Genomic DNA, 5,229 nt, shown 5'->3' on the forward strand with positions numbered 1-5,229 from the left:
GTGGGTAGGGGAGCAGGGCAGGGGAGGGTATAGGGAACTTTCGGGATAGCATTTGAAATGTAAATAAAGAAAATATCTAATAAAAAATGAAAAGAAATTTACCTATTCAAACTTGCAAGTATTAAACAATGTTATAGAAGAATTTTTTTAAAAATTTATTTATTATATGTTAGTACACTGTAGCTGTCTTCAGACACTCCAGAAGAGGGTGTCAGATTTTGTTACAGATGGTTGTGAGCCACCATGTGGTTGCTGGGATTTGAACTCAGGACCTTCGGAAGAGCAGTCTTCTCTCCAGCACCCAAGATTCATTTATTTATAAGCATTTACTAGTGAAATACTATCAGGCAGATGCCACAAACCACCTAGGGATTGGTGGATGGGATTAGGCAGTGTATTTGGGATCTTGCCAATGGTGTAGGAGTAAGCACTGGTAGGAGACCAGTGTAAACACAGATGAGCTGAGTCGGAGTGTGGGAGGTCTTTACATTTAAACTTGTATGCAGTCACTAGGTTTCATTGAGTGAAGATGAGACTGCACTCACGTAAACCAGATGGTAAGTATCACTCACTAGGTATGGCCTCCAGATGCAATCGAGAGAGTTGGATGTGGTGGTATATCTATGAATCTTGTTCTCAGGAGGCTGAGACAGGAGGATTTCCAAGCTTGAGGGCCTGGGTTACATAACCAGACCTTTTTGGAGAGGAGAGGAGAGGAGACAGATTTGAGAAACATGAGCTGACTGAGGTTGCCACCAGCCTAAACAGCATACTATTCTAGAGTAAGTAGGAGAACAGTCTAACGTCCTGGCCAAAGCTACAGTAGCATAAGCTGGTTTATCATTTTCAAGTCCTGTATGCTGCTGTATAAGATATATATGTTATACTTTTGGGGTCTATTTACCCTGACTTCATTGCAAACATGTAAGCAATGCTCTGACGTAGGACATTACAATAGCCAATAACATTGGATGAAAGGAATTTCCAGCCTCATTAAAATCTAATATTTGTAACATGTGAACTAATGTTGGCCATCATGTGCTATGTGACTGCATTTAACAACATTTATAAATAGATGTTTTGCCTGCATAGATGTCTGTGTATCACATGCACACCTAGTGAAGAACCCCTGGAACTGAAGTTATGAACTGTAGGGGGAGGAGCTGATACCAAAAGGTGGGATTTCTGGGTCTCAGGAGGAAGAGAAGGGGACGCAGGGAGCACTGCGGATTCAGACCAGGCTGTGGAGCGGAGAGGAAACGGCAGACATGTAGATCTTTCGGGGCACCTATAGTATGTAGCCTCTGCCATGGGTGGAGGCCAAAGAGGATGGAAAAGGCTACTGTTAAGATTAGGATAGGAAATTCTTCACCCAGCCATTGACTTATCAGGTCAGTTTTAAAGTAATAAAAGTCTCTAGTGTTTTCCTTCCTCAGGGCTAAAGGGGGCAGGAGAAGAGAGTAGGCAGCTCGGGGCAGTTAGCCTGTAGCGCTCAAACAGCAGCTCCCAACGTTTTTGGGAAGGGCAGTTGTTGACAGCTTGGCAAAGTCTGCCAGAGGAGCGGGCAGCATTCTTGGGAAAATGCCAGCCGGCAACTTGAGCTCCCAAGAAAGAGAAAGTGTGTTTTTAAAATTCCACTCAACAGCGAACGATTGTGAACCACCATATGGGTGTTGGGAACTGAATGATAGTTGTGAGTTAAAATATGGGTACTGAGGATAAACCTGCATCTCCTGGAAGAGTGGTCTGTGCTCTTAACTCTGAGACATTTCTGCAGCTCAAGAGTTTTAAAATGTGTGCTTGTTGAGAGTTTCATACATGCATACAATGTAGTTTTGTTCACCTCTTTTATCCCTAACCTGCCCCTTCTCAACTTCATACCCTTTTTTCTTAAAATAATCCATCTAGTCTAATTTGTTTTCATATTCTCATGGATATGGTACAGTAGGGGCTATACCCCAGAGCTTATCAGTTATCATAGCTCCTCAGCTAAGGGTGGAAGATTGCAAAGCCCTCCCTTCTACATGGAATTTTTGATTGGGATACAGCATGAAAATATAGTTTTAGGGAAGGTTATATCATGTCATAGAGAAGCTGTGGAGGCAGAGACGAAGAAATAAGCTGGAGGTAATGGTGATATTCTGTGTGTCGTCTAGTAAGGACGTGGACCAAAGGAATAGCAGAAAACTATAGCAATAATAGAACTGAAAGACATGGGGATTAAGACACAGGATGACTCAATAGTCATTCAAACTTAACAGTGGCTAAGCATTATTTTTATTCACTTACTGACTTATTGAACATCGACTCAGGCAATCTGCCACTCTTTTAAGTGGTTTAAACGTAAAATTTATTTTATATGTACCATGGTGTGTGTGTATTAAGATCAAAGGACAGATTGGGGGGGGGGTTGGTTCTCTCTCCTTTCACTCTGTGGGTCCCAGGAATCAAACTCTGGTTGTCAGGCTAGATGACCTGTACCTTTATCCACTAAATATCTCTGTGGCCCACAATATATGCTGTTCTAAACTGAGGCTATGAAAGCAGGCATAAAAGAAAGAAAGAAAGAAAGAAAGAAAGAAAGAAAGAAAGAAAGAAAGAAAGAAAGGAAGGAAAGGAAAAGGAAAGGAAAGGAAAGGAAAGGAAAGAAGGAAAGGAAAGGAAAGGAAAGGAAAGGAAAGGAAAGGAAAGGAAAAGAAAAGAAAAGAAAAGAAAAGAAAAGAAAAGAAAAGAAAAGAAAAGAAAAGAAAAGAAAAGAAAAGAAAAAGGAAAAGCGGGCTTTCAGCTATCCTTGTGAAGCTTTCCGAATGTAAGTTGTTAGCATAAAGGAGGCAAATGATCCCATGTGTTGTGATGGAGCAGAGTCCTTTACCTGTGTCCATAACACAGGGACGCTTCTCAGAGGAAAACACTGATACTGGCTGAAGTGAGAGTCAGTGTTATTCTAGAATAGAAGGGAGGGAATGTTCAGATAACAGACCATTTGAAAACTGCTAGGAAGGAGAGCAGGAAGATCAAAGACTTGAGAATGAATGAAGTTGAAGAAGCAAGAAGAGGTAATCCCTTGGAACCTTTGTACAGTAAGAGAAATGGGTGTATGAAACAGCCACTACAATTGAGGCAAAAACAGACTGGAAAGTGCCTAGGACATGAGTAGGCCAGTTGGAATCCCTGCAGAAACCCATTTGAGGGCAACAGGGACTAAAATGGCAGGGGTAAAGAGATGAGATACAAAGAGATTTGAGAGGCCTTCAGGGGAGCAGCAGTAGAAACAAGAATAAAAACATAGATGAGCAAAGAGAGCTCTCAAAGGAAACAGTGGAAGCTCAAGACTTAGAATTGATAGTTATAGAACCAAGCAAGTATTGAACACAGATACTGACCCAAGCTCTGTAAGGTGGTAGGGAATAAATGAGCAAGGCATAGGTCTTAAGGTATTTTGCAATCTTATGGATATCTTTGTTCTATAAAATAGTGTTCCAGACTGTGTTTGTAAAACAGAATGTTGTGGATGCTATGATATAGATTTATAGACTGTGGATTGGGACCCAAAAGAAAAAACAAGAGGCTAGGTTACTCAATGAGGAATGGGGGCTGTTGGGAAAAGCTTCAGAGAAAATGTTCAAGTTGCATTTATTTTCAATTTGCTTTTCAAGCCACAATCTTCATGTGGCCACTGCTGTGAAGAGACACCATGAACAAGACAACTTTTATAAGAAAGCATTTAATTGGAAGCTTATTTAATAGTTTTAGTGGATTAGTCCATGACCATCAATCATGTTGGGGAGAATAGCAGCAGGCAGGCAGGCAGGGTGCTGAACAATAACTGAGAGCTCATATATAATTCCAAAGTTTCAGGAAGAGAGAGAGTGGGGAGAGAGAGGGAGGGAGGGAGAGAGCAGGAGTGAGCAAGACTGGAACTGGTGAAGGCTTCTGCATCTTCAAAGGCCATTACCAGGGACACACACTTCCTCCAACAAGGCTACATCTCTGAATCATTCTCAGCTCCACCAACTGGGTACCAAACATTGAAATGTATGAGTCCATGGGGGTCGTTCCCATTCAAACTTCCCCAGCCATGTTTAGAAAAATTCCAGTGTTTCACCATAGCTGAGCCTAGGGGCAAGAGTGTGGGGTATGTTCAGAGGTAAGGATAACAAACACATGGTAGACCTTTAACCAATGACATGTTATAGGTAACCAACCAGGAGACCACTGAGGAGTCACATGAACACTGTTGGGTTTACAGAATGTACAGGGAAAGTGATGAGTACAGGACAGTGGAGGAGTCTTTCCATATGGTCTGAACATGACTATGGGGAAGAAAAGGTGGGGCAGACATCTGATGAATCCAGTCAATTGTGAGAGGAGGTTTTCTGCATTGTATCTCTCTACTGACCAATATTGTGGACATAGAAGAACAAGTGTAGAATTGCACACAAATGACGAGTTTAACTTTGAATTTGGGAGGAGGTTTATGAACACTCAAAAAGGTTGTGAGAACAGTTGGGTACGGATAAGGGACTCAGAAATCACTCTGATGAATGGGTGAGTTCTGGGATCTGGGCTGCAGTTCTCTAAAACAGACACACACAAACCCTAAGATCACTCTGTGAAGAATTGAGTTGGAATTTTGTTGGGGATTGCATTGAATCTGTACATTCCTTTGGACAAGAAGGCCAATACTATATTAATCCTGCCAATCTATGAGCATGGGAGATCTTTCCATCTTCTGAGATCTTCGATTTCTTTCTTCAAAGACTTGAAGTTGTTATCATACAGATCTTTCACTTGCTTAGTTACATCAAGGTATTATTATTTGTGACTCTTGTGAAGGGTGTTGTTTCCCTAATTTCTTTCTCAGCCTGTTTATCCTTTGTGTAGAGAAAGGCCACTGATTTGTTTAATTTTATATCCAGCTACTTCACTGAAGCTATCAGGTTTAGGAATTCTCTGGAATTTTTGGGGTCACTTACGTATACTATCATATCATCTGCAAATAGTGACATTTTGACTTCTTCCTTTCCAATTTATAGCCCTCTGATCTCCTTTTGTTGTCTAATTCTCTGGCTATGACTTCAAGTACTAGAAAGGGCAATTTGCAAATTCATCTGGAATAACAAAAAACCTAGGATAGCAAAAACTATTCTCAACAATAAAAGAACCTCTGGTGGAATCACCATCCCTGACTTCAAGCTTTACTACAGAGCAATTGTGATAAAAAAAAAA

Source organism: Mus caroli, chromosome 3 (genome assembly GCF_900094665.2).
Source record: "Mus caroli chromosome 3, CAROLI_EIJ_v1.1, whole genome shotgun sequence".
In the NCBI taxonomy this organism is placed as follows: domain Eukaryota; kingdom Metazoa; phylum Chordata; class Mammalia; order Rodentia; family Muridae; genus Mus; species Mus caroli.